Source organism: Diabrotica undecimpunctata, chromosome 6 (genome assembly GCF_040954645.1).
Source record: "Diabrotica undecimpunctata isolate CICGRU chromosome 6, icDiaUnde3, whole genome shotgun sequence".
NCBI classification, from domain to species: domain Eukaryota; kingdom Metazoa; phylum Arthropoda; class Insecta; order Coleoptera; family Chrysomelidae; genus Diabrotica; species Diabrotica undecimpunctata.
The window spans coordinates 94,840,190-94,859,741 of record NC_092808.1 but is presented as its reverse complement, the minus strand read 5'-3'; the positions used below and the strand labels follow the sequence as shown (position 1 = coordinate 94,859,741).

At 34.3% G+C, this 19,552-nt stretch overlaps 1 long non-coding RNA gene across 1 annotated transcript; it reads right to left on the bottom strand.

Annotated features, from left to right (window-relative positions):
• Positions 1-14,337: 14,337 nt before the first annotated feature.
• On the bottom strand, positions 14,338-17,015 carry LOC140443584 (uncharacterized). Its single transcript, XR_011951239.1, has 2 exons — positions 16,649-17,015; positions 14,338-16,283 (listed from the first exon to the last, which is right to left on the bottom strand). It is a non-coding gene; the product is annotated as an uncharacterized lncRNA (long non-coding RNA).
• Positions 17,016-19,552: the final 2,537 nt, after the last annotated feature.

Genomic DNA, 19,552 nt, shown 5'->3' with positions numbered 1-19,552 from the left:
AACTACTTTCTTATGGCATGGTCAAAGTCAAATATTATTACATTACATCAAATATAATTACATTTTTAATTAACTAATATTTAACGATACGATTTCCAATATTTAACCTTGTTTATTGTACAAATTATGTAAAAATGTGTATACACATTTTGTACAAAAAACGTTTTTTGAGAACGATTTCCTGAATGGAAATCAGAATGTTAAACATTAAATAATTAAAAATGTGATTCTAATCCCAATCACAACCAATATTTTTGACCTAATCCCATAAAAACCTAATATTTATCTTAAACTATTCACTGATAGCTTCGATTAAACAGCTTGGAAATTCAAATATGTAAAATATTCCCCAACACAACTCAACACAACATTGATATAAAAAAACTTGTTGGTTGACCCCAACCGGCCGGCAGGTAGTTTCAATGTCTTCATTTGAGCTTGACCCAAAAACCGATCGATATTTTTATGTTTTCAAATATTATTTAAGTATTAACACTGGCAACATCTATTGGCTTTAAAATGATACCAAATACAGTAATTTTACCTCCCAATGTTAAAATGATGGTTTGATGTAAAAAAATTTAATTTATAAAAAAATCGGATAATTGAAAAATCGACAACGGTGCCAAGCCTGCTAAATTACTGCAACGTGAAAAGAGCTTAAAACGATAGCGGGATGTATATATATATATATATATATATATATATATATATATATATATATATATATATATATATATATATATATATATATATTTATGTTTATGTATATATATATATATATATATATATATATATATATATATATATATATATCCGTCTTTAAAAATGAATTCTGAAGAAGATGTCATCGTAGCGTTCGTATGTAATAAAATAGAAAAAAGAAAACCGAGGTTCTGGGTTTATGAAATAAATCTAAAAAGGGAAACATACGGAGAATTTTACGATTTGTTTCCAGATTTACACACAGTTTCAATTAATAATTCGTCAAACATAATTGAGAGATTGGGCACACCACTGAAAGAAACTAAATACTAAATTATACACTCAAATTCTCGATACAGAGTGTCAGCTATCGGCAATTTAATTGCCGGTGTTGCCTGTTGCCGGCCTAAGCCAACCGATCATATCTTAGCCGAGTCGAAGCAGTGGGCGGATGCCTATTTAAAAGCTTGTAAAGTACATTCATTTAGCAAATTCCCATCTGTAAATATGAGCACCTATATATATATATATATATATATATATATATATATATATATATATATATATATATATATATATATATATATATATATATATATATATTGTAGGTCTAGATTTTTTATATCTTCTTAAAATCTACAAGTCTTCGTCGTAATAATACTTTACGTCTTACGGCTGCTGGTGATATAATTCGACTGTCGAGAGTCGTCATGGTATGAACGTTATGAGCGAATATGTGGGGTACGGATATCTGCACGTATAAAACATTCATTAATATTTTAATAAATTGTAAAATATCTACACTCGGCCCTCCTGACAAGAATACGTCTCGAATTCTTCCGATTCTTCATCGATCCACGGCTTCATATACTCGGCGCAAGTAGACGTATTGTTTGGACCATTATGAACCCCTACCTTAATAACATCGTATCTATCATTTCTAACTTCATAGGGCCCAAGAAACTTTTTATCTAATTTCAGACCAGGCCCAAATAATATTAATTAACACAGACAGGTCATATTGGCATAATTACTATAACCTTTTTTGATCTTTACCTTTATAAGAGAGCATCCTAATATAGGCTTTTTATAATTTCAGCATTTAATTTACTTTGTACCGTTAGACCTGAAGATGCTTTGCAAAGTGTAGAAAGCGAAACCGGTCGTTTGATAGTAAAATTAAATTTATTGTGAGTGAGTCTAATTTTATTTCTTTTACCTATTTGAAATGGACTCTTACAAGTAATACATTCTTGATTTTTTGTATCTTTTTTTTTTGTCCCAAAATTGACGTTCTCAGCAAAATTCAGCTTGTTCGTATGATTTTTAGAGACCAAACCTCTGACTACTGGACTAGGTAGTTACGTAAAATTTAATTAGATCACTAGTGATGTAATAAAACGTCAGTTATGAAAAATGTGATATTTCAAAACTTAAAAATGTATTTAAAGTTAGGGGTTAAATAAAGTTATTTTTTACCACTTTCTATAAGACATACCTTGTTCAAATTTCGTTTGTTCAACTGAGACTATATAAATTGTACTTTCGGAAACACCTGTGGCTGCTGCCACACGCTTTTTTATGCAATGATGAGGTATGGTAACACCTTCTTTAACTTCCTTTTTGATAAAGGCTAACACTAGCAATTATTTCCCGACTTTGACAATTAACAGCCCGTCCGGGTAATTTGCTCTTAAACTCCATGTTAAAATATTAAATAACACTAATTTAGGTATATCTACTTTTTTATATCACAAGTATTTCCTTACCTTTACAGTTTTTAATTTTAACAGAGTTCTGAAAGATCTTTTGCAGAAAATGGGTAAAACAAAATACACAAATACAAAACGTAAAATCACAACAAAATTAAATTTAAATACCGCGAGTAAAAGAAATAATGCAATAGTGTAAAAATATCCAGCTCCTCACTGCATCACGTTCAATGCACGAATGGCTTTGCTAGACCTCCACTGTTTAACTTCAAATATGGTTGTGTGAACTAATCAATACATTTGTCCTCCCTGTATTCCTATATCCCATAGTACCACTGAGGCTCGGGAATACATCTCGTTAAAGACACAAGAGCGTAAGTCGTTGAGAAGAAAAGACGCAACCCGCTAGTGATCGACGCATTCATATTAAATTCGTTTTGTTCGTTGTTTCGCAACGTAGTGCAAATCATGGTAATTAGCGGTGAGTTCTTCATCTAGTTTTACCTCAACCTTTAAATGTTTTTTGATTGTTTATTGCAACCATTTAAATTTTGATAATTATTTGCACCTATGAGTTAAAGTTCATTTATCTTGCCAGAGCTATCGAAGGAATAGTTCCTGTTAATTTAATTATTATTAATTCTTAATAGTACATTATTTGTTGAATCTCCACATTGGTCCTTCGAGCCGGATTTGAACTCATTCGCCGGTTTCGTCTAATGTTGTATTTTTTATCGTTTTGAGGGTTCTTATCCTAAGAAACCGGGTTGATTAAGTTGCGTCTCTTGTCGAAAGCTATTAAATTCGAGGCTCGAGAATAAATTATAACCTTATAGTCGTTTTAATAAAGTATCAAATTTCAAATCGGTAATTTTGGGGTTTTAGACCACATTCTTGTACATTTTCGTTTGTATAATATTATTGGAATTTGTTAGAAATTTAAAATGGAAAAACTTGAAGAAAAGAATAAGAAACTCAAATTTTTAAGAAAAACAACTTTAAATGATATTCAGGTAATTTTCGATTTAGGTTTTAAAGCTTTAGGTGATGTTTCTATCCGACCTTAGTAGAAGAATTAGATTCAATTCGTAAAGAATTCTTAGAACATCACACTAATATCATTAGTAATATTCTTTATGTACCAGACGCGGATACGAGGGTTGAAGAAAATGTTCGGGAATTATTTTTGGAACAATTTTATAAAATACAACTATTTAGTGCGGAATTATTTGAGCCACAATTTGAAACTCGAGAACAGTTTAGATCGGTAGTAATTCCACAATCTAATATTCGCTTGCCTAAAATAGAGCTGCCTAAATTTAAGGGTGATTTTAAGGAGTTTAGTTAATTTTTAGACTTATTTAATTCGGTTGTACATAATAACGCAGGACTAGCAGACGTAGAAAAGTTTAAGTATTTGAAAGGATGTTTAGAAGGGACTCCACTTAGTTTGATTCGTAATAAATAGCGATAATTATCAAATTGCTTACGATTTAATTGTTAAACGGTACACAAATGTTCGTCGTTGTGCGACCGCGTATTGGGATGCGATCATGGGCGTACAGAAAATATCAGTAGTTAATTCGAAAAATCTGGGTAAATTAGTAGACAAGTTTTTAGAAAATTTAGCCGCGTTGAAAACATTAGGTTTTCCGACAGAACATTGGGACTTTATTATGTTTAATTTACTTTTGTCCAAACTAGACGCGGATTCAGTAAAGTTATTTGAGTTAGAAAATAAATCGAATAAAATTCCGTCATTTCAAAAATTGGTAGAGTTTATTGAAACTCAGTACATTGCTTACGATAATTTGAATAGTAGCTTAAGTGAATCTAAGAAATCGTCGTCACGAGCTCTAACTTATACAGAGCCAAAGTGTAATTATAAATATTTTAATGAGGCATAATCGTAATTCATCCTTTGTTACAAATTCGTCGTCAATATGCTGTGCCTTGTATGTAAAAAAAGTCATTTTCTAAACCAGTGCTCGTTGTTTTTGAAAAAATCTCCAGAAGAAAGATACCAATTTTGTAAAGAATCTTCCTCGTGTTTTAGGTGTCTTAATCAGGCTTAATCATTTTGTCAAGTCGTGTCCAAAGGCCTGTAAATGTAATAGTCACCTTCATAACAGTTTGTTGCACTTCGATAGAAATCGTTCCAATAGTCAGTCGTCCACAGAAAATACTAATAACCTAGAGGCATCGGAAGTCGAACAAAATTCGCCTGAAATATCACATTGTGCTGCTAGTTTTGTAGTGAAGAAAAACGAAACAAAAAAGGAAATCTTGCTCGGTACCGTTTTAGTTCACGCGATTGATAGTAAGGGGTGTAAACAGCCCTTGAGATGTCTTCTAGATTCGGGTTCAATGAGTTCGTTCATTAGTCGAAAAGCTGCCAGTAGACTAGACAGGCCTAAAACTCCTTGTTCATTTGAAGTTAACGGACTCAATTCGATGCAAACGAAACTGAATCAAGGTCAAATAAGTTTTTCTATTTAACCCAGTGGCGGCTTTTGGGGGTAGGCAAGATAGGCCGGGCCTACCCAATAATTTTAAGAGCTTCAAAATTGAAAAACATATATTCAAAAATCACTCAATACATTAGCGTCAGTTAAAACAACTATGTTATTATATTACCACAGAAAGCATCGAATCGTATTAGGCATTTTAAATATCATTAATAGGCCCGATCGGAACTGGCCGACCCAGCTCACATAAGATCCCCGTACAAAAAGCGTTTGAAGTTAAGCAGCTTGCCGGACAGCGATTATTATTGTCGTGTTTATGCTTGCTGTTTAGGCACCAGACGATCGGGCCTACGGCGACCATCGTTGTCACTTGTAACGTAATTATCAAATTGTAATATAAATTTTCTTTTAAATTATGATAAAAAAATATGCAACATAATATATAATTGTAACATATTTTTAAACAAACAACACAATTGCAAACAAGTGCACGGTTGCCTAAATAAATTTAAAAAAATTCGAAGAAAAAAATCACATTTGCGTGATTTCTAAAAATGACTGTAATTGATAGAAAAAAAAATTATTATGAATGAAAGGCCTACTCCAACATTGCGCATGGACCAAAAAAATGGGAAAAAGGTGCGTACTTTTAATTTCTCTTGGTATGATGTCTGCAAATGGTTGTCTGGAAGTATTACGAAAAACAGACTATATTGTTGGCCGTGTTTATTATTTTCTAATAAGAAATGTGTATGGAATTGTGAAGGATACTTTGATTTAAAAAATATGTCTGCCTCCTTAAAAAACATTCCAGTTGCAAGGAACATTTAAGTAATTTTCTGTCCTTTAAGGATGTACAGAAGAGGGCATTTTCTGTTCGGGATTTGCTAGATGAAAAATCAAAAATCGCAAAAATTAGATACAACGCAGAAGTTAAAATAAACAGAGAAATCATTAAAAAATTAGTTAGTTAGGGGTTAGGGGGGGGTCATGACCCCTCCCTGTGGATCCGTCACTGATTACACATAGCTATATGTAATTTGCTGGCTTGGCCTACCCAAAATTTTACCACACCAGCCGCCACTGATTTAACCTCGACATCAGGAGTCACCGGTGTTTCACTTGGAGGCTATTATTACAGATCGGGTTTGCTCGGATTTGCCTAGTACCAAAATTGACATATCGACGTGGAATTATATTAAAAATTTGAAGTTAGCCGATCCCGAATTTAACTGTAGTTAATCTATTGATTTGTTAATTGGTTGTAGCATATTTTCGAAGGTGTTGTTAGAAGGTAAAATTGAAGGTAAAGCGGGACAACCAGATGCCCTAAATACCGGTTTTGGTTATATTTTGTTAGGACCTACTAGCACACCTAACCTTTCGTCGACTTCGCTTGTTTGTCTTTCAAATATTGAAGACCCATTAGATTCTTCGTTATCGAAATTTTGGGAACTGGAAAACATACCGGAAAAGCCAGTTTCAGAACCAGAAGACGCTCTGTGCGAGAACATTTATCGGGAGACGCATAATCGGGACGTCTCGGGTAAATATGTTGTGTCTTTGCCTTTTCGTGAATCGCCACCTTGTCTGCAAGATAGCTATGATATTGCTTTAAATAGACTGCTATCATTAGAACGGCGCTTATCTCGTCACAAAAGTTTGAAAAAAGAATATTCTTTTCATATGCAGGAGTATCTTGATGTAGGTCATATGCAGTTAGTCCCTAATGCCGAAAAGAAAAGGGGAAAGTATTATATTCCACATCATTGCGTTGTGAAACCAGATAGTGTTTCAAATAAAATTCGAGTTGTGTATAATGCGTCTCAGAAAAGTCCCAGTCTTGACAAATCTTTGAACGACTATTTACTGGTCGGTCCTAAGTTAGAACAAAACACAGTCTCGCTTTTATTGAATTTTAGACTTAATCGTTTTCGCTGTGCGCGGACATTCGTCAAATGTATCGCAATATTTTAGTCGCTCCTGAACACACGGATTATCAACGCGTGTTATGGAGATTTTCTAACCTTGAGGAAATTCAGGAATATCGTTTATTAATCGTTACTTTTGGAATAGTATCTTCGCTGTATCTCGCTTTAAGAACTCTCCAACAATTAGCATTAGACGAAGGCTTTCGTTTTCCCAAAGCCGTCTCGCTTATTCGTCATGCTTCGTATATTGATGATTTGTTTTTGGTGCTTCGACTCTCGAAGAAGCACAAACTTTAGTTGAAGAATTAGTCGCTTTGAGTTACGGAAATGGTGTTCGAATGAACCCAAATTGTTGTCGCAATTTCCTGAATCCCATATTAATCCTCATTCCATTAATTTTGATCCAGAAGCAAATCGTCCTTCATTAAAAATCCTTGGTTGAAGTGGATTGCACAGTCCGACGTCTTTCAATTTTCAGTCAAATTGCAAGACGTCCCTTGTACCAAAACATCGTTTTTGTCCGAATTTATGATCCTTGTGGTTACTTAACACCTATGACCTTTTTATTAAACATTTAATCCAACAACTTTGGGCAACCAGTCTTAAATGGGATGATCGCCCTCCTTCGGAAATAATTCATGTATGGGAGCAATATAAGAGTGAATTATCTCTTATTTCACAGTTCAAAATTCCTCGTTTTTTGAATATTTCCTCATGTCCCATCTTAGAGCTTCATGGATTTGTCGATGCTTGTGAAAAGGGATATGCTTATGTCGTTCATATTCGTAGTATTGATACTAGTAACCTAGTTCAAGTTAATTTATTGTGTGCCAAATCGAAAGTAGCTCCTATAAAACAGATTACTATACCTCGATTAGAATTGTTAGCTGCTGTTCATTTGGTAAAACTTATGTTGTTTGTGTTAGAGTCGTGGAAGCATATATTTCAAAATGTGTATGCTTGGTTAGATTCTCAAATCGTATTGCACTGGATTAAAAGTTCCCCATCGCGATTCAAAACTTTCGTCGCAAATCGCATTTCGTATATCCAGTCCCATAGTCAAAATTATTCTTAGCCGATGCGCCTTCGCGAGGCATGCTACCGGCCGCTTTTCTATCAAAATTAGACTGGTTAACGGGTCATTCGTTTTTGTATAATATTCCATTCATTTTTCCAGAGGTTCCTCCCTCATTGCAGGAAACATCCTCTTTGGAAGAGATAAAGAAAGCTTTAGTATTTGTTTCCACTCGTGAGGAACATTTTTTTTGTCTTGTTTGCTGAAAAATAAATTGTCTTTTACCTCGATCCAAAGAATTTTGGCTTTTATGTTGCGATTCGCGCACAACTCTCGTTATAAAAGGTCGAAACGGTCAGGACCCGTGACTTTCGTAGAATTAGTAGTGTTCAATTTTTTCACATGCGAAAAATCATGTCATTTTTTCGCTGTATTACTAGCTACCATTCTACCACAATTTTACAATTATTTCCCGTTCTCCAACCCTTCCTACTCACATTTTAACCCCACTCCATTAGAAATACAGACAGTTGTAAGATAGCAAAGAAAGTCACACTCTCTTCCCTGTTGTCTCTCGATGATAACAGACACTCTCTCTTGACTGCTGACTGTTGCTAGAGACAGTCGTCCTCTCTTTCGTCTGCTGAGTCCTACTAGGCAGACGTATTATCTCTCTATCGCTACCTATCGCTTGGTACAGACTTACCACGCTTTTTCTCTACTCTAATTATCTCTCTCGCTTATAGTTACGCGAAAAATACCGCAAGTACTATTTTAAATCGTGTACAGACGCAAATGTGCTATATCTCGTGTGATCTAAGTGTTAGTACCGCGAAACACGTCTTCAGAAACCGGTAACCGGACAGTTTCCCCGTATGAAGAACAACCGCGACTGAAAGCCTTTAAATACCGCGAGTGTTTGTATGTGCAGCAGAAGAATTGGTAAGACTTTGTATAAACTTTTTATTTGCTATAATCTGTATAACCTTTTACCACATATCCTAATTTATTTGAACCAGCCCTATGTAATACAGTCCTCATCAACTGAAATTATATTCATAATTTCACATATGTACACCCTTTTTGTACATATTGTGGTCTATTCGAGTCGGATTTAAATCATAATATCATAATTTCTCTCTCACTCTCTATCTCTCTGTCTCACATCTTGATTCTACATAGTTTGGTACACTTTTGAGTCATATGTAAATCCTCACTCTCTCTGTTTTATCTCATGCTCAATTGAACATATTTTGATCCAATTAGGTTCAGATAAATCTTATCTCTGCTGTAAATCTCATTAGATTTGGTCCTTCGAAATTATGTATTTCTATATATGTGTATATGTTCTTTGATATATATGTACATACGTATGTATTGATAAATCGATATATTGATAGATCGTTGTTTAATAATTCTTATCTGTGTAAATTCCAATTTTATGATTCTATTGTTAAAGGACGTTAGAAAGTCAGGTAAAAATACCCATTGATAGATACCTGTGACGTAGTAAAAATTCCAGCCCTTTTGTCAACCAAAGATACTCATTATAATCCCAACTAATTGTATTGTTCTCTGACACGTTTCGCCATAGGTACATATCTAGGTAAATAATTTGGGATTTTGTCCTATTGTTCTGAATAATAAATTTTTACAAGAATTCTCCGCTGTTATTGTCATTAATCCCTAGCATAATAATCGCTTTATTTAAATCGCTTGATGACACAAACTAAATTTTTACAATAATCTCTGCTCTTAGAAAGTATTTGCATATTAATTGCTTTATTAAATCAATTAAAATTATCTCAGTGTTAATTTAAATTAAATTCACGACACCAAATATAATTTTCACACAAAAAAGAAACAAGAAGTTGATAATCTGATTACACTCTTATATATACATATTTTTCTCTCTGCTCTTTGTACTCTTTCCAAGAGTCGCTAGGTTTTATTCTCTTTCTCATTCATCTCTGACTTGTACACTCTTATTACACTCTATATACTATAATATACTCCAATTCAAAATGGCAGAAATTGCAGAATATTTTTATGCAATGCACGTTTCACAAAGAAATATCGCCAGAATTGCGAACGTTGTTAGTTCAAATGAACAAGGCCTCTCTAATTGTAGAATTAGGGAATATATTACTCAGCTTAGGGCAGCTTATAAATCGTATTTGGATGCTTTGGAAAACCTGGCTGACGACGAAACTATTCTCGAAAGTGAGGAAGTAGATATTACTTATGAAAAATATATGGATGCTTTATGTTTCTTAGAAGAAAAACTGGAAGCTAAACAGGCTTTTAAATTTGATACAAAATTTAAGGCGAATACTTCCAGTAAACACATTGTTAAAAGTACTGATTTGAATATAAATGGCCAAAAAGAAGTTAAAAATACATTTTACTCTGACTCCCTCCCCAATCAGTTCAAACAGATGAAAGAAATAACTATAAGTACTTCGTTTAGTTCTGCAATTGTTCAAGCTCAGACGCAAGAGCTTCAAAAGCCGACTTATAAAAACACTTCTAATAACATTAATACTCAAGATGTAATTGGCCAGCCTCTCTTAAAAAATGTGTTACCAGCACAAACAGTCACTTTTCAAACTACTCCAGAACAAAATCTGATTACTGAAACTGTAATATCTGCATCTCCCGTGCTTCTTAACATTTCTCCCCCACAAATATTACAAGAATCCAATACCTTGGTTTCAAGTCAAGTTTTACATACACAAAATGTTTTAGTCTCTGCTCCTATTCTAAAAACTGTCAATTTGTCTCCATTGGTTATTGAAAACTTAACTCAAGTACCGCCTTCTTGCGGTGTGCAAGCGGAATTGGCAAATATACCTCCCCAAACTCGTATACAAATTCAAGATATCTCTCAACATGAAACTTTAAATGCTCTAAATATACGACAGGTTAATAAACTCTCTATTCAAGCTCAGAATATATTCACTCCCACTTTCTTACATTTCAATAAAATTCCTACACAAAAATCTATTGATTTACTATTAATTGCAACACCTTGTGAAGGTGCTGTACATGTCAATTTTTTGAAAATTATCCCTTCTCGGAATAAATCCATTGTTCCTCCACTAACACACGAAAATCAAATACTCCTCTCACAGCCTCGTATTGACACGGATGTCATCAAATTTCTCTCAATACAAACTGTTCTTACTTATACCACCTCACAATCTAATTCATTAGATTCAGTAGAACCTGCCTTTTCTTCTGTTACCGTGGCCCTACCATTCGTAGAGGGCCAAGTAACAACAGCTCCTGCAGTGCCCAACAATATTTTGTTACTGGAGGCCCAGTCTGCATTGCCACCTCCTGATATGGTGAACGTTAATGTAACGTGCCCTACTCCGTTGTTTACTATCCCTCAGGTTCAAACTTTTGTTAACCAAACCACACACTCAGTAGCCTCTCATACTATAAAAAATTATGCAAATATCGACAATATCGTGACCAGCGCCAATAACTTGGAAAGGTTACACATACTTTATTCTCAACTACGCTCGCTTCTGAACATTCACGGTTTCCAACTCTATAAAATATATTTAAATTCTCGTGCCTTTTCAAATGAGCATAATATGATCTTCACTTCAGAAGTTAATCTTGACTTAGTAGCTTCTCTAAGGTCCTAGGTATTAACAGGTCACCTTATAAAGACGATTTTTCTTTTAAGTTGCCTATTTGTGAAGAGGCGCCTCCCTTAACAAAAAGAAAATTATGTACCTATGTTTCTCGAATGTATAACTCCTTAGGAAAACTCTTATCTTTTAGAGTACACTCTAAATCTTTCTTACAACTTATCTGGTCATTGCCCTTAGACTGGTACAGTGATATACTGGATGACCTATTGATCCCGGATTGGAAATCATTATTGGATACATTCCAATCAATATCTAAAATAATTACATTTCCCAGATGCCTGACACTTCCACTGCCTAAATCGGATATGCAATTACATTGTTTCACCGATGCCTCTCAGGACATTTATGCTGCTTGTGTCTATCTTCGAGTCGTGTATAGTGACAACACAGTCACGTCACGCCTCATAGCATCGAAAACTAGAATAGCTCCACTAAAAAATAAACTAACTATTCCTCGGTTAGAATTGTCTGGTATCTTATTAGGTGTCACTCTTACTAGAAAGGTACTTGAGGTTCTTTCAAAAAACGTCACAATATCTGAAGTTCACATATTTTCAGAGAGCCTCATCGCTTTAACATGGATTTTAACAACTAAATTTACATGGAATCCATTTGTACTTCATCGTGTCAGTCAAATCAAAGAATTAAGTAAATCCTTTTTATTTCATCATGTAAGTTCCTCTTTAAACGTAGCAGATTTGCCCTCTAGAGCCTCAGATATCACTCAGTCAATTTTAAAAAAATTGTGGACCGAAGGTCCCCCCTTTTTAGTTTGCAGTGTAATAGACTACTCTCAATTCAGGATAAAAGAATGGACGGGAGATTTACTGGAACTCAGACACACTCAGGTTACTTTAAGCACAACCTCTGACATATCTCAAGTGAATAATACGCTTGAAACCCTTTTTAATAAATGTTCGTCATTTTCAAAAATTCAGAGAACTCTGGCATATGTTGTTCGTTTTCTCTCAAATCTAAGAAAAAGACATACTAATTCACCTTTAGAATTAGGACCACTGCAAGTTTGTGAAATAAGCTCCTCCACCACTGTGATTGTTAAGTACATACAATCACAGGCCTTTCCTAAAGAATTTCATGAGTTAAAACATCGGAAAATAATCTCTGATAAAACTATCAGGGCACTAAACCCCTTCCTCTCTGAGAAAACTGGACTTCTTCATGTAGGTGGTAGATTAGAATTTGCCCCTATCTCTTTCGAACAGAAACATCCCTTGCTACTACCATCTAATCATTCAGTTGTCAAATTAATGATAAAACAAATGCATGTTAAATTGGGACATGCAGGTGCCTTGACAACGTTGTCAAATTTTCGTTCGAAATATTGGCCTATCTCTGGGTCCTGATTCTAATTGAGATTTCGACTCAAAACATGTCGAAATTAATATGGCGACGTCGAAATGAGACTTTGCGAACCTTGTGGATTTCAGCTGAACTAACCAAACGACGTCACTAGTTTTCGACTTATCGAAATTAATTTCAACTTCAAGAAAGTGGTTGAAATTTCATTTCGAGTCGAAATTAATCTGACATGACTGACTGGACTGGGAGAAGTGAACTTAGGTTCAGTTTAAGTAGGCGGTGTTTTGATCCTTGCAAGGAAAACTGAGGCAAAAAGTATCAATATGGCTGTGTTTTACGGACATTTGCTAGTTTTGGAGGAATTAGAGAGGTTAGATATCCGACGTTCATAACGGAGGATAAGAAGAATGTTACGGGGTACTCAAAATTCTTTTTCACTAAGTGATGCTCAATTTAGGCAACAATTCCGGATTAATAAACAAGCTGCAAATTATTTAATAAGGGTATTAGAACCATATTTGGAAGAAGGTGTTTATGCCTCTAGGATACCCAAAATGTTTAGGGTTAGTATTACTAAGCTGCAGTAAATTTAAAAATATATTAGAATATAACCACTAAGTCAAATCTTAGTGGTTATAACTTAAGGATCTCCCACATCGCCTTTTTTTTTTCTTGCCATCTTTTCTTTCAATTCAAAATATAATTGAGAATGGCCAATATTTATGATTTAACAACTCAAACAAGAAAAAAAAGACGTTCACGTAACGTAAACAAAACAAACATTCAACAAGCGTAGTGCAGCCAATAAACAACAGGGCCAACCTAAATTTTCAGCAGTGTCAAAATGATAAAGTAAATATCCCCAGTTTTAACTACAATCGAAATGAATGAGAATCGCTAGCGATTGCGACTGTCATGGCGTAGTCGCTTTTAAATTTCGACATCGAAATGAAATAGAATCAGGGCCCTGGACTAAGACAAACAAAGAAGATAATACACGACTGTGTGAAATGTTTCCGTTTCATGACACCCAAGTCAACACAACTTATGGCAGATCTCCATCATAGTATATACCCCCCCTAGTAAGGTAAGTGCCGGAGAAAAAGTGGGGAGAGAGTTTCTAGCGCCAAATAAGTTCGGAATCGGGAACTAAAAATTTAGCGGCAAATTCAAAATGTAGGTTCTGAATTTAAGGCGGGAAATTCAAAAAGGATATACTGAATTTTAGGCGGGAAATTCAAAAAATAAATTTCTGAATTTTAGGCGGGAAATTCAAAATGTTTCGAATATTATATAGAAAACAAATATAGTCATAAAATAATAAATAAAAACTTATTCTATGCCAAAATATATTCTCTGTCCAAAAATGTAGTATACACTTATGCAATTTTGTATACCATAAATGTATAACATATCAGATAGAGACATAATATGTTTTGGCACAGGAAAAGTTTTTATTTATTATTTTGTGACTATATCTGTTTTCCATTACATTAAAACATCAACATAAAAAACAGATATTCTTAAAAATTTATTTATTTCTGTAATTTATAAAATTTGAGGAATCACAGAGATATAATAAATTATAAAGATCGTCATCACTGCCATTGTGGTGGTCTTCACCTGTATCCACGAAACTAGGCTCCATTCTGAACTTAACCATCTATTCACTGCAACCTGCAAAATGATATATGGAATTACACACAAGCAGCAACCGAAATAAGTAAGCCCTACCTGCGGAGACTTGCATACCCATATGGACATTCAGGCATACAATTCATTGAGGTGAGAAAGATTGGTCCTAGTAAATTAGGGACCACTCCTTCGAGCCCCAATGCTCCCCAGGCTTTCCTCACCCTCCCCCCCATACCACGCTGATGTGCTATGGGAGGCTAGTTTCATCTATATATTTACTGAATAGTGCAGAGCAGCATGAGGCTCTTTAGTCTTGCTATGCTATTTGTATGTTTGTATATATATATATATATATATATATATATATATATATATATATGTGTGTGTGTGTGTGTGTGTGTGTGTGTATATGTTAGAGATTTATTATGTATCTAATGTATTTTACACACAAACATATATAAATAAAAAATAAACTATGTTTATGAGTAAAATATGTGCCCATGTATAATTAAAGTAAAATATGTACCTATGTACTACAATGGCGAGTGAAATATCTCATTCATTTACAATTAAAATGTTTTGAAAACCTTTGTAAACAAAGAGTAAGTAACATTCTTTCCAGAACTTACATCAAAGGAGAATTTTTAAATACAGTGTTCACAAATTATATGCAATTTCTTTGAATTTCATGAATTTGTAACTAAGTATAATTAAAGTAAAATATGTAACTATGTATAATAAAAGGAAAATATGTGATTATGTATAATTAAAGTAAAATATGTAACTATGTACTACAATGGGGAGCGAGACAAGGACATAGCATTTCTCCCAAACTGTTCACCCTTGTTCTATAAGACAAGGTAGATACAGATGAAAGCAATTGTGAAAGACCTAGATTCAGGAGCAGATGGAAAATGTTTGATGATGAAGATATATGTAAAACAATAAAAAGAATTTTAAAGATTCCATATGAGTCCAGTAAATAGAAAACACAATTTTATTTGTTTACAACAAAATGGAAATATGAAACTGTAAACAAGAATGAATAACATACAAATTGTACAGTTTTATACTGGAAATAATTTAATTACACTTATGACCTGTACTTACAAAATTGTTTTCTCCTACTTTCATATTTTCTGTGAGCTACTAATTTCATAGGATCTATCATAGTGTAGTCTGGTTTATTTTTAAGTAAGTTAATAAACTTCTGGTCTCTGCCATTTACAATTGCATTTACACTTTTACACCACATATACAGAGAAAGTCTAACAATAAATTTACATATATTTATACCTGTATTTGAATGGATTTTACAGTTGAATGGTGAAAAATTTAAACAATTCAATTTCAATGAAATCTGTATCCTCTTTCTTTACTCTAAATAACATATTATATTTACATTGCTCACAGGAAACCTTCAATACTTTCTTTGCTACATATCCTGCAACATAGGTTACAGTACACCTTCCCACCTGAGTTCTCATAACATTTGAAACTGAAAGAGGAAGTGAAACATTCACTTCAGGTGCCAAAGGTTTACAACCTGGTAATACCTCACCTGTTAAAAAAAACCTAATGCATCTAATGCTCCCTCACTAACATCATTTTCACAATTGCTTTCAGGTGAATGAAAAGATATAAAATTATTTATAAGCAAAGCTTTGAAAGTGGTTATAGCATCTGGCACACTTACTGAATGAAAAATGTAAAGACATATTTTTATAATATATTACCAAAGAATATAGAATATTTGATATTACCATGTACGTCAATAAACCTTATAGTTTGAGTTTCTTCTTCTTCAATATCTGCTGCATTCTGAGAGCCTGAAATTTAAATACAATATTTTAACAGAACATAACCAATAAATAAATCTGTTGGACTAATAAATAAACAAGTACTAGATATCTTGATCTTTATCATCATCAGAAATGAACCCAAATAATATGTTGCCCAGAAGGCCCATCAAAATTTATAATAATTAACTACAATTAATATTCATAATACTTATATTAAAAATCAAATTCATATTTGCGGAATACAATTAAGTACAATTAGATGATTTTAAAATATATAAGTAAGATTCATATGATAGGATTAACATTAATTTAAACAATAACAGTTTAAACATACAAAATATTATTTAATTTAAGTTTGCTAACAAACATTTGCTATGAGGTACAGTGCTTACCTATTGCTGGTAAAAATCCACTTTATCTTCGTCTGTAAAATGTCTAGAGCAAACACGAAATTTATTGTAAACAGTAAGAGGTGTATAATTGTTTAATACTCCTCTCTTAATTACTTTCAACCATTCCAACGTGTCCATTTCATTTTTCGGATTTGGAAAACGAAATCTACTGCTTGTGTGGTCCTTACAACCAGGAACACAACATGGTTGGCTTTTTCTTTTCTTTTATTTTGTTCCATTTTAACGATCAACAATCATCAACAATCAATAAGATGATTACAACAAAGACAAAACAAAACAAAATTCAACTTGCAATATTTCAATGGCGTACAATACAAATAATACAATACCAACAGACCAACACAACACCAACCTTCATTCTTCAACTTCAATTCTTCCACGGCACATGCGTCTCATACCCCCACCTAGAGTGACTGTAGCGCCGCCGCCATTACGTACGACTGGAATCGTCCAAACAAACTTCCCCGCTGCCCTATCTCTCTTGCACTACTATTTCTTTTTATGTACTATGATCTCCATCCCGATCGTGTTCTCTCGACAAGACCTTTCCAAAAGGTCTCAGTAGATTACGGAGGTTTTTTCATGATCCGATCCTCTCATCTTAGAAAGGCTCCATTATACAAAGCATACATAGCCTTCTTCATATGTATGACCACCAAATGTGTTCATATCGAACTTGTCACCGGCTTAACAGCTGATGCTTTTATTCTCACCCTTAAAAGATTTATTGCAAGGCGGAGTGCTCCCGAGATTATATGGTCAGACAATGCTACTAATTTCTATGGTGCCCGCAATCAGCTTCTTGAGTTAAACGAACTCTTTAAAAGTAAGAACTTCTCGCAGAGGATTACTAATTTCTGCTCTGAAAACTCTATTCATTTTAAATTTGGAGTGCCTCGTAACCCTTCTCAATTTGGGTTGCATGAGGTAGGGATTAAAGGTGCCAAATACCATCTTTATCGTCTTGTAGGAAATCTTCGTTTTACCTTTGAAGTTTTTTATACAATAATTTGTCAAATCGAAGCCATTTTAAACTCAAGACCTATCACTCAGCTCTCAAATGATCCAAACGATCTCTCAGTCTTAACGCCCGGACACTTCCTTGTAGGAAAAAGTCTCACAAGTCCACCAGAACCAGATCTCTCAGAAATACCACAGAACCGTCTTTCCCTCTTTCAGCATATCTCGAAAATTCATCAAACCTTTTGGAAAAGGTGGTCGGTGGAATATTTGCATATGACCCAAAGTAGGAGTAAGTGGAACATCGCTACTGATCCTTTAAAGATAGGTGATGTTGTACTAATTAAAGATGAAGAGACTCCCCCACTCCTCTGGCCTCTGGCAAAGATTATCGAAGTGCTCCCAGGCAAAGACTCTCTTGTTCGAACTGTTAGGGTATCCACACCTAATGGCGAATATCTTAGGTCAATAAAGAAAGTAGCTAGGTTACCCTTTAACCAATAGTGGTACTTTCTGCCAAACATGTATATAGTTTCTATAGACTTTAGTTTCTCTAGATTTTAAATAGTTTCTAGTTATCTTAGTTCATTACAACAGTACCCCTAATATATACTGGTTTACCCTCGTTCTCGAAGTAACTATTTGATACCCTATCCCAGTGGCGTAACTCTTCTCGCCCGCCCCCAGTATGTTCAATTTTTTCACATGCGAAAAATCATGTCATTTTTTCGCTGTATTACTAGCTACCATTCTACCACAATTTTACAATTATTTCCCGTTCTCCAACCCTTCCTACTCACATTTTAACCCCACTCCATTAGAAATACAGACAGTTGTAAGATAGCAAAGAAAGTCACACTCTCTTCCCTGTTGTCTCTCGATGATAACAGACACTCTCTCTTGACTGCTGACTGTTGCTAGAGACAGTCGTCCTCTCTTTCGTCTGCTGAGTCCTACTAGGCAGACGTATTATCTCTCTATCGCTACCTATCGCTTGGTACAGACTTACCACGCTTTTTCTCTACTCTAATTATCTCTCTCGCTTATAGTTACGCGAAAAATACCGCAAGTACTATTTTAAATCGTGTACAGACGCAAATGTGCTATATCTCGTGTGATCTAAGTGTTAGTACCGCGAAACACGTCTTCAGAAACCGGTAACCGGACAGTTTCCCCGTATGAAGAACAACCGCGACTGAAAGCCTCTAAATACCGCGAGTGTTTGTATGTGCAGCAGAAGAATTGGTAAGACTTTGTATAAACTTTTTATTTGCTATAATCTGTATAACCTTTTACCACATATCCTAATTTATTTGAACCAGCCCTATGTAATACAGTCCTCATCAACTGAAATTATATTCATAATTTCACATATGTACACCCTTTTTGTACAAGTAGACTCGTTGATTATTCTTGTCAGGTTTACACAGGAAAAGTATTTTGAAGAACATCTTCAATCAAACTCGTTTCTAAAACCATTTCCAAAAGTTGGGAGTATTTTTAGATGATAGTATGTGTTAAGAAGTAGGTGGTCGTCTAACTCAGTCTTCGTTATCGTATGAAGCAAAACACCCGTTTTTGTTACCAAAAAAATCTCGCCTTACTACTCTGCTAGTTCGTCATTATCATGAGAAGTATTTACACGCTGGATTTAAGAGTACTCAGTTTTTGGTTAGTGAAAGGTTTTGGATAATGTCTTCTAAACAAGCCGGTATTGTCCAAATGTATTAGATGTTGGAAACAATCTCCTAAAAACTTACAACCCCCTATAGGTAATTTGCCTAAATTTCGTCTCGGTGCCATTAAATCCTTTTCGATTTGTGGGTTAGACTATGGTGGACCGTTTTCGATAACCATGTCTCGTTACAGGGGAGTTAGAACTCAAAAGGCCTATTTGTATGTTGCGCTACAAAGGCTTTACAT